The following is a 20420-nucleotide window of genomic DNA, read 5'->3' as shown; positions in this document are numbered from 1 at the left end:
TCAGTTTCATACACATCAGTTTATACATGTCAATCCCAATCGCCCAGTTCATCACACCCCCACCCCCACCACCTCCCGGCTGCTTTCCCCCCTTGGTGTCCATACGTTTGTTCTCTACGTCTGTGTCTCAATTTCTTCCCTGCAAACCGGTTCATCTGTACCATTTTTCTAGGTTCCACACATATGCGTTAATATACGATATTTTTTTTCTCTTTCTGACTTACTTCACCCTGTATGACAGTCTCTAGATGCATCCACGTCTCAACAAATGACTCAATTTCGTTCCTTTTTATGGGTGAGTAATATTCTGTTGTATATACGTACCACATCTTCTTTATCCATTCATCTGTCGATGGGCATTTAGGTTGCTTCCATGACCTGGCTATTGTAAATAGTGCTGCAATGAACATTGGGGTGCATGTGTCTTTTTGAATTATGATTTTTCTCTGGGTATATGCCCAGTAGTGGGATTGCTGGGTCACATGGTATTTCTATTTTTAGTTTTTTAAGGAACCTCCGTACTGGTCTCCATAGTGGCTGTATCAATTTACATTCCCACCAACAGTGCAAGAGGGTACCCTTTTCTCCACACCCTCTCCAGCATTTGTTGTTTGTAGATATTCTGATGATGCCCATTCTGACTGTTGTGAGGTGATACCTCATTGTAGTTTTCATTTGCATTTCTCTAATGATTGGTGATATCGAGCAGCTTTTCATGTGCTTCTTGGCCATCTGTATGTCTTCTTTGGAGAGATGTCCATTTAGGTCTTCTGCCCATTTTTGGATTAGGTTGTTTGTTTTTTTAATATTGAGCTGCATGAGCTATTTATATATTTTGGAGATTAATCCTTTGTCTGTTGATTCATTTGCAAATATTTTCTCCCATTCTGAGGGTTGTCTTTTCATCTTCTTTATGGTTTTCTTTGCTGTGCAAAAGCTTTGAAGTTCATTAGGTCCCATTTGTTTGTTTTTGTTATTATTTCCATTACTCTAAGAGGTGGATAAAAAAGATCTTGCTGTGATTTATGTCAAACAGTGTTCTTCCTATGTTTTCCTCTAACAGTTTTTTAGTGTCCGGTCTTATATTTAGGTCTCTAATCCATTTTGAGTTTATTTTTGTGTATGGTGTTAGGGAGTGTTCTAATTTCATTCTTTTACATGTAGCTCTCCAGTTTTCCCAGTACCACTTATTGAAGAGACTGTCTTTTCTCCATTGTATATCCTTGCCTCCTTTGTCATAGATTAGTTGACCACAGGTGCGTGGGTTTATCTCTGGGCTTTCTATCCTGTTCCATTGATCTATATCTCTGTTTTTGTGCCAGTACCATATTGTCTTGATTACTGTAGCTTTCTAGTATAGTCTAAAGTCAGGGAGTCTGATTCCTCCCACTCCATTTTTTTTCCCTCAAGACTGCTTTGGCTATTCGGGGTCTTTTGTGTCTCCATACAAATTTTAAGATTTTTTGTTCTAGTTCCGTAAAAAATGCCATTGGTAATTTGATAGGGATTGCATTGAATCTGTAGATTGCTTTGGGTTGTATAGTCCTTTTCACAATATTGATTCTTCCAATCCAAGAACATGGTATACCTCTCCATCTGTTGGTATCATTTTTAATTTCTTTCATCAGTGTCTGATAGTTTTCTGAGTACAGGTCTTTTGCTTCCTTAGGTAGGTTTATTCCTAGGTATTTTATTCTTTTTGATGCAATGGCAAATGGGAGTGTTTCCTTAATTTCCCTTTCAGATTTTTCATCATTAGTGTATAAGAATGCAAGAGATTTCTGTGCATTAATTTTGTATCCTGCAACTTTACCAAATACATTGGTTAGGTCTAGTAGTTTTCTGGTGACATCTTTAGGATTCTCTATGTATAGTATCATGTCATCTGCAAACAGTGACAGTTTTACTTCTTTTCCAATTTGTATTCCTTTTATTTCTTTTTCTTCTCTGATTGTCATGGCTAGGACTTCCAAAACTATGTTGAATAATAGTGATGAGAGTGGACATCCTTGTCTTGTTCCTTATCTTAGTAGAAATGCTTTCAGTTTTTCACCATTGAGGATGATGTTTGCTGTGGGTTTGTCGTATATGGCCTTTATTATGTTGAGGTAGGTTCCCTCTATGCCCACTTTCTGCAGAGTTTTTATCATAAATGGCTGTTGAATTTTGTCAAAAGCTTTTTCTGCATCTATTGAGATGATCATCTGGTTTTATTCTTCAGTTTCTTAATATGGTGTATCACATTGATTGATTTGCATATATTGAAGAATCCTTGCATCCCTGGGATAAATCCCACTTGCTCATGGTGTATGATCCTTTTAATGTGTTGTTGGATTCTGTTTGCTAGTATTTTGTTGAGGATTTTTGCATCTATATTCATCAGTGATATTGGTCTGTAATTTTCTTTTTTTGTAGTATCTTTGTCTGGTTTTGGTATCAGGGTGATGGTGGCCTCATAGAATGAGTTTGGGAGTGTTCCTTCCTCTGCAATTTTTTGAAAGAGTTTGAGAAGGATGGGTGTTAGCTCTTCTCTAAATGTTTGATAGAATTCACCTGTGAAGCCATCTGGCCCTGGGCTTTTGTTTCTTGGCAGATTTTTAATCACAGTTTCAATTTCATTACTTGTGATTGTTCTGTTCATATTTTCTCTTTCTTCCTGGTTTAGTCTTGGAAGGTTATACCTTTCTAAGAATGTGTCCATTTCTTCCAGGTTGTCCATTTTAGTGGCATAGAGTTGCTTGTAGTAGTCTCTTAGGATGCTTTGTATTTCTGAAGTTTCTGTTGTAGCTACTCCTTTTTCATTTCTAATTTTACTGATTTGAGTCCTCTCCCTCTTTTTCTTGATGAGTCTGGCTAATGGTTTATCAATTTTATTTATCTTCTCAAAGAACCGCCTTTAGTTTTATTGATATTTGCTACTGTTTTCTTTGTTTCTATTTCATTTATTTCTGCTCTGATCTTTATGATTTCTTTCCTTCTGCTAACTTCGGGTTTTGTTCGTTCTTCTTTCTCTGGTTCCTTTAGGTGTAAGGTTAAATTGTTTATTTGAGATTTTTCTTGTTTCTTGAGGTAGGCTTGTATAGCTATAAACTTCCCTCTTAGAACTGCTTTTGCTGCATCCCATAGGTTTTGGATCATCGTGTTTTCATTGTCATTTGTCTCTAGGTATTTTTTGATTTCCTCTTTGATTTCTACAGTGATCTCTTGGCTATTTAGTAACGTATTGTTTAGCCTCCATGTGGTAGTGTTTTTTACATTTTTTTCCCCTGTAATTAATTTCTAATCTCATAGCGTTGTGGTCAGAAAAGATGCTTGATATGATTTCAATTTTCTTAAATTTACTGAGGCTTGATTTGTGACCCAAGATGTAATCTATCCTGGAGAATGTTCCGTGGGCACTTGAGAAGAAAGTGTAATCTGCTATTTTTGGATTGAATGTCCTATAAATATCAATTAAATCTATGATCTATTGTGTCATTTAAAGCTTCTGTTTCCATATTTATTTTCATTTTGGATGATCTGTCCATTGGTGTAAGTGAGGTGTTAAAGTCCTCCACTATTTTTGTGTTACTGTCAACTTCCTCTTTTATAGCTGTTAGCAGTTGCCTTATGTATTGAGGTGCTCCTGTGATGGGTGCATATATATTTATAATTGTTATATCTTCTTCTTGGATTGATCCCTTGATCGTCATGTAGAGTCCTTCCTTGTCTTTTGTAGCATTCTTTATTTTAAAGTGTATTTTATCTGATATGAGTATTGCTACTCCAGCTTTCTTTTGATTTCCCTTTGCATGGAAAATCTTTTTCCATCCCCTCACTTTTAGTTTGTATGTGTCCTTAGGTCTGAAGTATGGGACTCTTGTAGACAGCATATATATGGGTCTTGTATTTGTATCCATTCAGCAAGCCTGTGTCTTTTGGTTGGAGCATTTAATCCATTCATGTTTAAGGTAATTATCGATATATATATTCCTATGACCATTTTCTTAATTTTTATGGGTTTGTTTTTGTAGGTCCTTTTCTTTTCTTGTGTTTCCCACTTAGAGAAGTTCCTTTAGCATTTGTTGTAGAGCTGGTTTGGGGGTGCTGAATTTTCTTAGCTTTTGCTTGTCTGTAAAGCTTTTGATTTCTCCATCGAATCTGAATGAGATCCTTGCTGGGTAGAGTAATCTTGGTTGTAGGTTCTTCCCTTTCATCACTTCAAGTATATCATGCCACTCCCTTCTGGCTTGTGGAGTTTCTGCTGAGAAATCAGCTGTTAACCTTATGGGATTTTCCTTGTATGTTATTTGTCATTTTTCACTTGCTGCTTTCAGTAATTTTTCTTTGTCTTTAATTTTTGCCAGTTTGATTACTATGTGTCTTCACATGTTTCTCCTTCTGTTTATCCTGTATGGGACTCTCTGTACTTCCTGGACTTGGGTGGCTCTTTTCTTTCCCATGTTAGGTAAGTTTTTGACTATAATCTCTTCAAATATTTTCTCGGGTCCTTTCTCTCGCTCTTCTCCTTCTGGGACCCCCTATAATGCGAATGTTGTTGCGTTTATTGTTGTCCCAGAGGTCTCTTATGCTGTCTTCATTTCTTTTCATTCTTTTTTCTTTATTCTGTTCTGCAGCAGTGAATTCCACCATTATGTCTTCCAGGTCACTTATCCGTTCTTCTGCCTCAGGTATTCTGCTCTTGATTCCTTCTAGTGTCGTTTTCATTTCAGTTATTGTATTGTTCATCTCTGTTTCTTTGTTCTTTAATTCTTCTACGTCTTTGTTAAACATTTCTTGCATCTTCTCGATCTTTGCCTCCATTCTTTTTCCGCGGTCCTGGATCATTTTCACTATCATTATTCTGAATTCTTTTTCTGGAAGGTTGCCTATCTCCACTTCATTTAGTTGTTTTTCTGTGGTTTTATCTTGTTCCTTCATCTGGTACGTAGCCCTCTGCCTTTTCATGTGGTTTTTGTTCCACAGGCTGCAGGATTGTAGTTCTTGCTTCTGCTGTCTGCCCTCTCAGGGAAAGTCTTTTAGATGTGACACCAGAAGTACAAACAATAACAAAAATGTATATTAATTGAATTTCATGAAAACTAAAAACTTTTATGCTTCAAAGAACACTATCAAGAAAATGAAAAGATAACTCCCAGAATGGGAGAAAACATATATAAATCATATATCTGATAACAGATTTATATCTAGAATATGCAGGGAACTCTTACAACTCAATAACAAGAAGACAAACCTACTTTTTAAATGGGCAAAGTATCCGAATTGACATTTCTCCAAAGAAGATATATCAATACAGATAGTCAATAAGCCTTTGAAAAGATGCTCAATATCATTAGCTCTCAGGAAAATGAAAAACAAAACCACAGCGAGATAATAAGTTATTATTTAACTGTTAAGAAAGTTAACAGTTAAAACTGTTAAGTTTCAAACATAATAATGACCATAAATAAGAGAGTCCTGGGAGAGCTTTGTTGAAGTGTTAAACTTTCAATCTCACAGATTAAAGAACTTGATATGAACATAGGTGGATCTGGAAGGACAGAAGACATTCCATATGGAGAATAGAAATACGTGTTCAAAACCTGGTACTTCCAGTCCCTCCTTTTCCTAACTCATCCTTCGTACTATCACTGGAGAGGTCTTTCTAAAGGCAAACTTCTGAACAGTTCATTCTCTGCTCAATGCCCTGAAGGTACCTCATTACCTCCAGAATAAGGTAATTACCCTTTAGTGTAATATTGACAGCCCGTCCTACCACTTGCCTCAAAGCACTCACTCTTTGTATCCCATTCTCCTGCAATAGCAATCAGTTTATGGTTCCCTAAACCTGTCATATTTTTTCTTTATTTCTATTTTCTGAATATTCAACACTCTTCTCAGAGGACTTTCCACACACATTTTCTTTGCCTGCCTGGTAAACTGATTCATTCTCTTATACTTGGCTTAATATCACCTTTTTCTTGAAACGTGTTGGCCTCAGATAGCATGTACTGCTCCATCCTCTTCACTACCCATGTGAGTTATGACACCTCATGTATAATTGTTTACATGGTTGACTTCCACATCAGACTGTAGTCCTTTCTTCTTTGTATCTTCAGTGTCAAGGAAAGCACCTATTGAAGGACTACATGGATGGTTGGATGGATAAATTACAAACTAATTAAAAGCTCTCAATCATCTACTTCAAGCTTGGTGTAGGTTGAACTACCTAAATAATCAATCTGACGCCTTCCTAGCTAATAGGAATTTTAGAATAAGTTTTTAAGTTTTCAGGAAAAAAAGGTTTAGAAATTATATCACAGCACTTTTAATGCAAACTGATGTTTCTCTTACTCTTTCCTAAAGAAAAAAATTAGTTACTCTGTGTGGAAAAAGAAGTTAAAAAATAATAATAGACTTTTCATGATATAGATTCAATATTGGGGTATTCATTGCCTCAAACAGTGGAATTTAGCTTGGTACTTCAGTAAGTTGGTGTTATGAGAAAATTTTTTTTTTGAGAAATTTTGAAATTGAAACAAAGCTTATCAGATTCACATAAATAAAAAATATATAATTATAATTATACATAATTATATTAAAATTAATTAAATAAAAATATTTTTAATTAAAATATAATTATGTATAATTACATGTAAATACTAGTTTGGAAGTTGTGACTGAAATATGTTTTCAAAGAGTTGTCTAATATATGTTCTGTATGGCCAGTGTGACAAATAGATGTTATCACAGGCAATTCATCATAACTTTTTTTTTTAGTCTTTGGACAGAATCAAAAAATGTACTTATTGGATCACAAGTTGTACCTTATATGAAAAGTACAGAGTTTCTGGTTATTTGAGCATGAAATATTATTTATGATAATTGTCAGTAACTTTGCTGAACTTGATTTCCTATTAAAACACGTTATAAATTCTTTCATGTGTATAATCTCATTATAAATTGACTTTTGGTTAAGAAGAAAAGACACATAATGGTTCCATTTTATGATAAAATCTTTATTGAGAAAAATGTTTTCATGCTCAAGAAAACTGCAACAATATATTGTCAATGCAAATATTGCACAATTTTTGTTTCCAATGTTCCTTTCATATTCCTGAAAGTTTGTGGCTTAAAGACAGACCACATGATGCTAGATTTTTTATAATTAAGAATTAGAGAAGTATTCTGCTTTGTCTCTTGAAAGCATTTTTAGAGCCCAGTGCAGTTATCACTGAGTTAAAGGCCCATCTGGGACCTGCCTGTCTTTTCTAAGCCCAACTCTGCTTGTTATTAAACTTCACCTAGTGGGCTAGGAAGTGGGCCATGTTTAATGAAATTTCCAGGGCATGGAATTTGGGCTGGGCTTAACTATTACCACAAGCAAAAATAAATTTCTTGGTGCAGAAATAATTTTTCTGTCTTAGAATTTTCACAGCCCTTGGTATTTTTCTTATGGATCTTATCACTTTCCACCTTGCTTTATGGTTACTTATCTGCAATATTTACTCCCCCTATTATATTGTAAGTAAGAAACTGACTTTACTCATCTTTTTATAACCCATACCACTTTTTACAGAGATTTAGCATATAGGAGTTAACTAATCGATGTCATTCGAATGAAATTGTTCAATTAATTTCTCTAACTTCAAGTATAGAACTGTGACAATGCCAAAAATGTGTTTAGAGAAAACTTTAGCTTCACCATGATTATAAACATCAATAACCTAATAATGAAACATGTCCTATAGATCAACTTATATGTGGATATCATTGTCTTCCTCTAGTCCATTTTCTTGAATAGTCAGCAGCTCGCTGAAGTACTTCCTGTAAGAGGGCTCCTTGATGTTTCAGCGCCCTCCAGAGGTCTCCAGAATATTCTGACACTTGTCCTTGGAAAACATGCAGAAACCCACAATTTTGCATTGGATGCATAAAGGTTGCTGGGGCCTACCACACCTGGCAGGCTCCCAAGAGGAATACAAGATGACCTTCTAAATGTGGAAAGAAAATATTAGGACTTATATTTTACATACAGGTCACTATTGGGGTTGAGCCCAGAGCAGCAACGTGCTCTTTATCACACTGTGTATCTCACTATGCTACTGTCTCCCTGTGCTTCCAAGAGTCAGCTCCCAAGAAAATGAGTTGCACTCAGTCCTTCCCTCAGGGGCTGCTATTGAGGGAACCCAAGAAATCCGGTGAAGTGAATGTATGTGCTATGTGATCTAGTTAACTAATGCTTATTTAATGGATACATGTTTTGAAAAGATTTCTGCAAAGAAACTTCATAATGAAGATAACGCTAACCTGTATAAGAGCCAGTGAACAAGAAACTAACATTCCTGACACTTTTCTGAACCCAAGGAAGAGCTCTTTGTCAGCCGAATTGCAATATAAAAGTAATGGCAATCTAATCAGATCTAACAAGAAGTGGACCAAAAAAAATCAAAATTGTCTAGAACTATTTTAGATAGGCATTTGCATCCATGGTAATGATAAACCTCACCCTACCTGTACACTGTGCCCTGAGATTCTAAATGATAATATGATACATCGCACTTGGCATTTAACTATTTTGTTTGTTTAATCAATAAACAAACAGTAGGCAGCTAGGGCATTTATGTTTCTATTTTTGTGTTTCATAACATACTTAATATCTTAGTAAAGGGGTACATGTACAAATTTACATATTTCTAAATAACGTACAGTAAATCTGTCCAGGCAGCGCATTCCTAAATGGAGGTACTTGCTCACCTTTCTTTACTGAAGAGAGTCCATGTTCAAAAAAGTGTCAAGACCACTGTGTAAAGGGCACTAAACTTTGTAACTGCATCACTATCAGAGGCCACCATGTTGAAGCCTGATTTTACAAAGGAGAAAAGTGAGCTCCAGAGAGTTTAAGGTGCTTTTCCAGCGTCACGTTTCCAGCTGATTGTAGAATCAGGTTATAATGCAGGTCTTCTGATCCTCAGTTCAAAAACCTTTCCACTCTACCACAGAGAGTAAGAAATCTGAAGTGACTTTACCCTGGTTCCAAAGGCACACTTGTCCTCTACACGTTGTTGACTCTCGGAAGCACAGGGAGGAGTAGCGTAGGGAGATACACAGTGTGATAAAGAGCACGTTGCAGCTCCGGGCTCAACCCCATAGTTCCATGACCCAACTTGGTTCTCAGTTTCTTTGTATTCTTGACCCTTTTATGTTTAGTGACATTAACCCATTCCTCCACGTGGACTTTTCTTTTACCTTCACTCACTGGGTCTTCTAGACCATCTCCTCAGCTTGTCCCAATGGCAGCTCCATACTATATTTTGTCCTGCCTTATAGCCTTGGTTTTTCAACTCAGTGCTACCCATGGTCCAACATGGCAGCCCTAACACCCACCAAGAGGCCCAGGTCCTACTCCCGGGGTCTAAGTTTGCTTTGAGTTATAGGAACCATGCTGATTGTTTGCATCTTGCATGTTGTTGGGCCGGTGACCCTACTTTAAAATCCAGTTTTCCTTCAAAACTCTGAACTCATTTTGGTCCTGAATTGCTCTAGGATTACATGAGAGGTTGGAGGAAGCTGAGAATGTGAATTTAGTTCCAGATCTATATCTCTGAGTTTGGGAATTTAGTAAGTATTGTCTGTCATAGCTATAATGGACAAATATTTGGGACCTCAGTGTAATACAAAGAAGCAGAGCAAAAGGAAACATAAGGAAATACAATGGTTATGAGCATGAATTTGAAGCCAAACTGTGATCTAATTCCAGCTCTGCCATTTATTAGCTGTATAAACTTGGGCAGGTCAGTTCCTTTCTCTGTTTCTCCATCTATCAGATGGGAATAATAATTGTACCTACTTCAAAAAAATTTGTGAAGATTAATTTAGTTACGTCTGACGAGAGCAAGTTCTGTATAAGTACTAGACAGTAGCATAATCTTCGTGAAGTGTTAAGTGTTGAATAGATATTTATCTATCACTGAACAAATGCCTGGTCGTCTATATCTGTACACAAAATTGGGCTAACTGTTGTAGGGACTACAGTAAAGTACAGTACACAATACTTGGGGTGAGAGTCTGAGTTAAAGCAGCAGGAATGGTAATGGAAATGAGTGGATGAATTTTTAAATTAAAAAGTTAGAATACACTAGATATAATAACCAATTAAATGTGGGCATGAAAGAAAAAAATGGTCTTAAAAAAGAAACCTTCCCCCCACCCCCATACTTCAGTTTGTATGTTTAGATAACCTATGTTTTAAATGACAGAGGAAATGCAGAGGGAGGAACAGCCTTTAAATGAAAGATAATAAAATTGATTTGTATGTTTCTAGTGCCTATATGTAGAGATGAACCTGGAGCTCAGGGGAAAGGGACCGTGGAATTTGAGTTGAGGTGATTGTTGAGGACATAGGAGTCATTGAGATCACCCAGGGGAGACATTTAAAGGAAAACGGAAAGTCAGATAAGCCCAACATTTAAGAGAGAATGGGAGGACAAATCAGGAAGTCAGAAAGGATATTTAGAAATGTGGAAGCAACAACAGAGTGTACTACCATGGAAATGAAGGATGTAGGAAGGTCCAAAGGTCCAACAGTGGCAACTGCTGTGGGAAGATTAAGTAGAGTGAAGATTGAAAATAAACCCATGGATATGATGATTAGGCTATAATTGGCTGCAGTGAGTTGGTAGAGACAGTGCACATTGTGCATCGTGGCAATGATTTAGACAGCATCTCCAGGAAGAAACTAGAGTCTTTTGTGTTGCCGCTCACTCACTGTCTGATTTCCTGAGCAACATACCAATACTCTCTAAGCCTCAGTGTTCTCATCTGTGTAAATAGGGCTGCTGATGATACCACCTCATCGGATGCTTGGAAGATTTAAATGAGATAATACGTGTAAGGTGCACAGTACCTGGCACACACACATCATTCATTCAACGAATATTAACTGTTATTATTATTAACGATATTATTACAATCAGTTAAGGAGAAAATGGGAAGTTAGAACATGGAGGCTTCTCAAGAAGTCTACCGGAAAGAGAAGGAGAGACGTGAAACATTCACTTGAGTAGGAAATAGTGCCCACGAAGGGATGTTTAAAAATTTTAGGATGGAGAGAGGCTTGCTCATGTTTTTAGGCAGAGGAGAACAAGCCAGTAACTGAGTAAAAATACTGTTATGAGAAGTGGAGGGTTCTTTATTTAGATAAAATTTTCTCATAACGGATCAATTTCACAAAGAGATAATATGACAAGTTCAATAAATCAAAAACAGAAAGCAATATTGGAGTTGAAACATCTGTGCGTGAACCTAATCTATGAAACCACCTGCAATTTGTTGGCTGTTCTCAAGCAAAGTAAGTATTTCTTCCATGGAGCGCTTTCAGTTTTTTCAATTTGCAATCCTTTACTGCTCTTGAAATGAATGTGAATTCTTGAAAGTCGTGGCTAAGAATCTGGGCAGGTCTACCTAGATCACCTCCTTCCAACAGTTTTTCTAGTCTTGTGAGACTTGAAAAGATGAGAGAGAGAGAGAGAAAGACACCAACTATCTCAACAAACCAGGCAGTCAATCCCCAAGCAGATCTCAGGCTTGGGAACTAGCATCCGTAGGTAAGACCCATTGGAAAGTAGTGACTACTTCTTTAGCCATAAATATTCATCAAAGAAGTCAAATAGCCTCTGGCAATAGACGGAGATCAGTGGACCCACAGTGATCAAAGAAACGGTGAAAAGGGAAAACAGAGGACAGTACAGAATACGTTCATCACATTACATAGCTTGGTTCAAAAAATAGGCACTTCCAACATTATGTGTTAAAGAATGTGATGGACCATTTTGACTGCCAGAGTCATCAACTTGTCATGCTGAAAGTTTAGAAAAACTTAACAGCTACCTCTTCGTGACAGTTGACTGCAAGCAAGTGAAGAAGATCCTTGTAGACCAATTCACTAGACCTCTCCAATCCCAGTAGTTTCTCTTTGCAAAAGAGCTCTCGTCTCCTGGTCAGTGGAAAGAGTGATGGGGGATGTGTATCTGGCCTGACTTTTCTCTCTCATGACGACAGCAAGAGCACAAGCCTGGCTTCAGTGAAAGCTTCTTGGTTGAATTTTCACTTTCTTCTTGGCCATCTAGAGTCATCAGGAAAAGAATCTAATAGACCAATTCAGGCTGAGTTGCTGATGACTGATATTGGTTTGTTATGATATCCCTTCAGGCTGTTTACATTTGAGCAAGAGAGCATTAACTCTGAAGGTAGGAATTTTAAGTACTTTGGAATGCTGTAGGGGAGACGTGTGAAGACTTAGGACTCTTCCTAGCGCTTTACCAATTATATCCTATAAACGACAGCCTCCTCTTAGCTCTGACAATTCTTGGCAGGCGACAAGGCTGAGGATACTAAGAATAACAACCATGTGATCAGAGTCCTGATCCAAAACCCTTTCTAGAAAGAAAAGTCTTCATGATCTAGGAAATCAAGGTGAAATTACCTCCTTCCTTTGTGTGGCTCTCATCATGGATTGTCTGTGACAACTAAATGTATCTTGTACTGAATTTTTTTTTCTTTTGGCTGCATTGGGTCTTCGTTGCTGCGCGCGGGCTTTCTCTAGTTGCAGTGAGCGGGGGCTACTCTTCCTTGCGGTGCGCGGGCTTCTCATTGTGGTGGCTTCTCTTGTTGCGGAGCACAGGCTCTAGGTGTGCGGACTTCAGCAGTTGTGGCACGTGGGCTCAGTAGTCGTGGCTTGCGGGCTGTAGAGCACAGGCTCAGTAGTTGTGGCACACGGGCTTAGTTGCTCCGCAGCAAGTGGGATCTTCCCAGACCAGGGCTCGAACCCGTGTCCCCTGCATTGGCAGGCGAATTCTTAACCACTGAGCCACCAGGGGAGTCCTCTTGTACTGATTTTTTTTAAATGCGTTGGTTAAAAAACGTATCCCCAGTGGCTTCCCTGGTGGCACAGTGGTTGAGAGTCCGCCTGCCGATGCAGGGGACACGGGTTCGTGACCTGGTCTGGGAGGATCCCACATGCCGCGGAGCGGCTAGGCCCGTGAGCCATGGCTGCTGAGCCTGCGCGTCCGGAGCCTGTGCTCCGCAGGGGGAGAGGCCACAACAGTGAGAGGCCCGCGTACCGCAAAAAAAAAAAAAAAAAAAAGTATCCCCAGACTTCCATGGTGATGCAGTGGCTAAGGATCCACCTGCCAATGCAGGGAACACGAGTTCGATCCCTGGTCCGGGAAGATCCCACATGCCGTGGAGCAGCTAAGCCCACGTACCACAACTACTGAAGCCCGCGCACTCTAGGGCCCGCGAGCCACAACTACTGAGCCTGCGTGCTGCAACTACTGAAGCCCGCGCGCCTAGAGCCTGTGCTCCGCAACAAGAGAAACCACTGCAATGAGAAGCCCGCACGCCGCAAGGAAGAGTAGCCCCCACTCGCCGCAACTAGAGAAAGCCCGGGCGCAGCAACGAAAACCCAACACAGCCAAAGGAAAAAAAAAAAAGATAATATCCCCAACCATTATTCTAATCTGAGAAAAGCAGAAAGAGGAAGAACCAGATTCATAGAGACCCTACTCTGTAAAAGTAAATCCTCAGACTGCCTTCAGGAAATAAAGAATTTTCATTGATGAAAAATTTAGCAATAAAAGCACCGAGTAAATAGTTATTAGTCAGGTAGTAATGTTTGTGGAAAAGACAGTATGCTAACTGTTGTGGGCAAATATAAGGGAGGAGACAGTAAGAAACTACTAAATACGCGACAAAAAACGTGAGAAACAGATATTACCCAGTGCAACTGTGTGTGTGTGTGTGTGTGTGTGTGTGTGTGTGTGTGTGTGTTATTGAGGATAGAGTATGGATGAAGGGAATATAAAGTTATTGCAACAGGCAAAAACAATAGCAATTCCTGTCTTTATGTAGGGCGATTGCTTTCACAAAGTTTTTTTTTTTTATTTGATTCTCGTATCTACCCTAAGAACTTAGTGTTAAAATGCTAAAAACTCAAACAACAAGATCCTACTGTATAGGACAGGGAACTGTATCAATAGCCTGTGATAAACCATAATGGAAAAGAATATAAAAAAGAATGTATATAAGGGGTGGGATGAATTGGGAGATTGGGATTGACATTTATACACTATTGATACTATGTATAAAATAGATAACTAATGAGAACCTACTAGATAGCACAGGGAACTCTACTCAGTGCTCTGTGGTGACCTAAATGGGAAGGAAATCCAAAAAATCGGGGTTATATGTATACATATAGCTGATTCAGTTTGCGGTACAGTAGAAACTAACACAACATTGTAAAGCAAATATACTCCAATAAAATATTTTTAAAAAGAACGTATGTATACATACATATATATATAACTGAATCAGTTTGCTGTACAGCAGAAATTAATACATTGTAAATCAACTATACTTGAATAAAAAAAGAAAAACATACTAAAATCTCAAGTGCAGCAGAGATCCAGAGGAGAGAAGGGAGGCTTGTCTAAAAGGTCACACAGCAGGTGGACAGTTAGGGAGAGGGATGGGGGAGACGTGAGGTCAGAGCCCTGCCCTTTAGCATCATTACTGGCTTAAGCACAATTTTATTATACTCTGTTTGTGGAAACTTAAGGTTACTCAAGTCATAATAATTTCTTACTTGTTCATGTACAAAACATCTTATTTCAATTTAAGCATCCATTGCTCCTGTGGATTTAGCTCAGGATCGTCTCACGTTTGTGTGAAATGACCTATATATATTCGGTTTGCATTGTTTTTAATGGCAAAGTTGTTTGAACATGGTCATCAGTAGAGAACTGAGTAAATTATGGTCCAGGGACTTCCCTGGTGATCCAGTGGTTAGGACTTGGCGCTTTCACTGCCGTGTCCCGGGTTCCATCCCTGGTCTGGGAACTAAGATCTCGCAAACCATGTGGTGCGGCCAAATTAATTAATTAATTAAAAAGAAAAATAAATTATGGTCCAGCCATACAATGGAATACTAATGCAGCCACTAAACAGAATGAAGCAGCTCTCTATTGATTTGGAAAGATCTAGGACTGCTGAAAAAAGTGCTACAAACTGTGTGACTTGAAACGATGGAAATGTATTATATCACAGTTCTGGATGCTAGAAGTCCAAAATCAAGGTGTCGGCATGGCCCTGCTCCCTCTGAAGCTTATAGGAGCGGATCGTTCCTTGTCTGTTCTTAGCTTCTGATGACTTGTAGCAAGCCCTGGCGTTCCTTGGCTCACAGCTGCATCACTCCAGTATCTGCCTCCGATGTCAGTCATCACATCACATTCTCACTGTGCGTCTGCGTCCTCCTTTTATAAGGACACCAGTCACGTAGGATTAAGGGCGCAGCCCACTCCAGTATGACCTCATCTTAACTTTCTTTACATCCACAGTGACTTTATTTCCAAATAAGGTCACTTTCTAAGATGCTGGGGGTTAGGAATTCAAGATATCTTTTGGGGGACCCAATTCAATCTATAAAAATCTCCAAGACAAATTGGATTTTCCCCTAATTTTCTCAAAGCAAGGTGCAGAGCAGAGTATATAACACCTTTGTGTAAAAGAAATGTGTACACACATACACATAAATGTGTATAAATGCATTAGACTATCTCCAGAAGGGTTCATAAGATACTAGTAGTTTCCAAGCACAAGAACAGTAGAGCTGGTAGAAACAATATAGAAGAATCATAGTTTTTAGTTATTACTTTGTTTGTACTTTTGAATCCTGTGTTAACCAATTTTTTAAATCCTCTTCCACAGCTGTTCTTTACTTACCGTGAATCTATTTAACATTCAGTTCCCTCAAATATTAGGAGAAGGTATTCAGATCTTTTCTTCTGAGCTGCCCTGGGAAGATTAATCCAGGAGAGAATTCATTCAGTTGAAGGCCAATCCAAAATGTTAAACAGAGAGCCAGAAAACAGAACCAGGGTGAGAGACTGGGCTCAGAAATTTGCAATCAGCATCTCAAGCAAAGCAGGTACATACGGCAGAGAGTGAGTTCCCATTCTCCAACAGGATTATCATGGATCTGAGAGCAGAGTGAGGTCATGCTCAGGAGTGGCCAGCAAGCCCTATCACTGTGGTTCTAAGTGCGGTATTTCCTACACCTGCCAGTCCTGGGAATCAATTTTTCTGCCTAGAGATTCTTCACCCCCTTCTCCAGAGACTCTGATTCAGTGAATTGGAGGCTCTGGCCGTGAAATGTGGATGTTTTAACACATACAGAGAGAAAGTTTGGGAAACGCTAACGGGCAGAGAGAGAAAGGAGAGTGCTTAATGATCACCCTTGGTGTGTTCTCTTTCTCTACCTGACTCTCCTTAAAATTAACCCTGATCCTAAGGTATGAGCAAGATATTCAGTTCAGGACTCCTTGGATGGCCTGTCTTGGGCTGTACCACCCCAATATTATCTGCTATTCATTTCTGCTTTTCCCCCAGCAACTGTAACATCGAAAGTTCTCTGACGCAGGCTTTATTGGACTCTGCATCATTTAGATCATGTGAGAAGACAGTTGGCCTGATATTCCAGAGAGTTTCAAGACAGGGTAATCCTGAGAAATCAAGATGTAGAATAGAACTTTTAATGGGAGGAAAAAAAAACTCCTTCTCAGGACCTGTCTTCTACAAGTCCAGAATTAGGAAATATACTGTTGGCAAAAAATGTTCTAAACTGTATTTTGATGCAATTTGCTCTGGAAGGAATAAATAATATGCTGTCTAAACAGGATTGGTAATAAAATCTATTTGAGAAATACTTGTAATTATCCCACACTTAAAATGCATATTATCATAGTTAAGACCCTAAGAAGTCCTTGATGTAAAAAAATTTATTGAACTTTACTGAAATCAGAGCTTATAAAATGTACTTGACTGCACATTGTTTTCTTAGATGTTATGTATTAGTATTCTTGGAAATCTGAGATTCCAAGGAGCAGAGTTTGGAAAACGTTACCATAAATATTTCCACATCTCATTTGCTAAGAGTTTGGAGAGTAGTTTGGGAAGGGAAATATTCTGATAGAAATGAAGTCATCTGAGTGGATGAGATAGGACTTTCTGGGAGCATTTATTTATTTAACAAACATTTATTGAACATCATCTAGAAAAATAAACTAGACAAAGTATTTTTTCATAAAACGTAGGGATTTTTTGGTAGACTCCTTTGGTAATACGAATCATTTTGTAATTTTATTTTAAAAAAATGTAGACATTTTCTGGTATATTCTCCTTTACAGAATATTCAATTTGATTAATATGAGAGCACACTAGCTTGTTGGGCCAACAAGTGTTGATATATTGGCTCAAAAAATACCAGATTATGAGAACATTGAGGTAGTTAAGTTTCAGATATGTAGTACGACTAATTTTAGTTTTATAATAAACTTATTTAAATGAATAAAATAAAGCAATAAAGTTAATGACAAATATAAAATTATCTAAGGACAGAATAAGGCTTCCAATTAAACATGGCAAATTGAGCCTGTTTATTTCTATACTCTCCTAAAACCCCACATAAATGGCCTCAATGGAATAAAAAAGGAATAAATCCACTATGACAAAGAGAACAAGGTGGGTAATAATAGCAGCTGAGAGATATCCACAAGGTTCTAGAAGGTGGAAAGTTGATGACTGAGTGATGAGACTTAGCTCAGCAGAGAAAGTGGAAGCCCAGCTGCCTGCAGTGAGAGATGCCCGAGCAAGAAGTGTACTTACTGAACTGTAAACGCCATAAAGCTCCAGGATGGTAAGATACTGATTATTCCCAAAGAACCAGGGTGTGGGATGCGGCTAAAAAGTAGAGAATTCGATGAAAGATGATAAGTAACAATAAGACCTCCAGATGCCCTCTTCAGCCAATAACATCAGGCATACGCCTCCAGCATCTGCAAGAAGCAAGATGAAGACCCAGCCCAACCATGAAGCTACTGAAGCCTAGGCCTCGGGCTCCCCATGCACAGGTCCCTTCCAAGGCCTTGTATTTAATTGGGCTTCATAATTTTATGTTTTCTTTGTCCAGAAGAGGGCCCTCCAAATGGTATAAGCTTGAGGCCCCACAAAACCTAGATCCATCCTAGAGAGAGTAGAGATATTGGACCAGGAGACACCATTCTAAAAACAAGGGGGATTTCTTTTTTTTTGAAGTATGGTTGATTTACAATGTTTCAGGTATACAGTAAAGTGATTCAGTTATACATATATATATATTGTTTTTCAGATTCTTTTCCATTATAGTTTATTATGAGATATTGAGTATAGTTCCCTGTGCTAAATAGCAGGTCCTTGTTGTTTACCTATTTTATATATAGTAGGGTATATCTGTTAATCCCAAATTCCTAATTTATCCCTCCCTCCCCTTTCACCTTTGGTAACTATAAGTTTGTTTTCTATGTCTGAGAGTCTATTTCTGTTTTGTAAATAAGTTCGTTTGTATAATTTTTTTTAAGATTCCACATATAAGTGATATCATACGGTATTTGTCTTTCTCTTTTTGACTTAACTTCACTTGGTATGATAATCTCTAGGTCCATCTATATTGCTGCAAATGGTATTATTTCATTCTTTTTTATGGCTGAGTAGTGTTCCATTGTATATATGTACCACAATTTCTTTATCCATTCATCTGTCAATGGACATTTAGCTTGTTTCCATGTCTTGGCTATTGTAAATAGTGCTACAGTGAACATTGGGGTGCATGTATCTTTTCAAATTAGAGTCTTCATCTTTTCTGGATATATGCTCAGGAGTGGGATTAACGTGTCATATGGTAGTTCTATTTTTAGTTTTTTAAGGAACCTCCATACTGTTCTCCATAGTAGCTACACCAATTTACATTCCCACCAACAGTGTAGGAAGGTCCCCTTTTCTTCACACCCTCTCCAGCATTTATTATTTGTAGGCTTTTTGATGATGGCCATTCTGACCAGTGTGAGGTGATACCTCATTTTAGTTTTGATTTGCATTTCTCTAATAATTAGTGATGTTGAGCACCTTTTCCTATACCTATTGTCCAGCAGTATGTCTTCTTTGGAGAAATGTCTATTTAGGTCTTCTGCCCATTTTTTGATTGGGTTGTTTGTTTTTTTGATATTGAGCTGTATGAGCTGTTTGTATATTTTGGAAATCAATTCCTTGTCTGTTGCATTGTTTGTAAATATTTTCTCCCAATCTGTAGGTTGTCTTTTCATTTTGTTTGTGATTTCCTTTACTGTGCAAAAGCTTTTAAGTTTATTTTTTATAGATTTATTTAATTAATTTATTCATTTATTGGCTGCGTTGGGTCTTCATTGCTGGGCACGGGCTTTCTCTAGTTGCAGCGAGCAGGGACTACTCTTCGTTGCAGTGCGAGAGCTTCTCATTGCGATGGCGTCTCTTGTTGCAGAGCACAGGCTCTAGGGGCGCAGGCTTCAGTAGTTGTGGCATACGGGCTTCAGTAGTTGTGTCACAGGGGCTCAGTAGTTGTGGCTCACGGGCTCTAGAGCGCAAGCTCAGTAGTTGTGGTACACAGACTTAGTTGCTCCACGGCATGTGTGATCTTCCCAGACCAGGGCTCGAACCCATGTCTTCTGCTTTGGCAGGCAGATTCTTAACCACTGTGCCACGAGGGAAGCCCCTAGCTTTTAAGTTTAATTCTGTCTCATTTGTTAAAAACAAGGAGATTGGGCTTCCCTGGTGGCGCAGTGGTTGAGAGTCTGCCTGCCGATGCAGGGGACACGGGTTCGTGCCCCGGTCCGGGAAGATCCCACATGCCGCGGAGCGGCTGGGCCCGTGAGCCATGGCCGCTGAGCCCGCGCATCCGGAGCCTGTGCTCCGCAACGGGAGAGGCCACAACAGTGAGAGACCAGCCTACCACGAAAAAAAAAAAAAAAAAAAAAACAAGGGGATTGTGTGATAATCTGCATGAAAAACTGTTCCCTTATACTCCTGCCACAGCTCAGCTTCTGGAACAGTGTAGCCTGGCTATCCTTTCAGGAAAGAGACTAGAAAACACTGACCAGGTCAAAATCAAAGACCTATAGAAACTGACATTTACAGGGGCCCATCTGTCTTTTCAGGGAATTCCCACGCTGACCCAATCTCCCCACAGCAAAGCTCACTGGTTGACAAGTCCTACAGCTTAAAAGCCTCACTTCAAGTATGAATAGACAGTCAAGAATCACCAAAGAAAATCCTTCAACATAACAGCTAGAAAAAAAGCAGAGAAGAATTTTAACACTAAAAGAAACCTTATTACAAATATCCTCAGAAAGAAAAAATACTGCATCTGTTTAAAAACTTCATTTGTATATATATATATATATATAAAATACTATACATACATATAAAATACATACATATATAGTACACAGGCGTGTATATTATATATACATAAATATATGTATGTGTGTATGTATATAGACACACGTACATTCAAAATGTAAGACAAAGATATT

The sequence above is a fragment of the Grampus griseus genome, assembly GCF_964374135.1.
Source record: "Grampus griseus genome assembly, chromosome: 13".
NCBI lineage: Eukaryota > Metazoa > Chordata > Mammalia > Artiodactyla > Delphinidae > Grampus > Grampus griseus.
Note: the sequence above shows the minus strand (reverse complement) of the source record.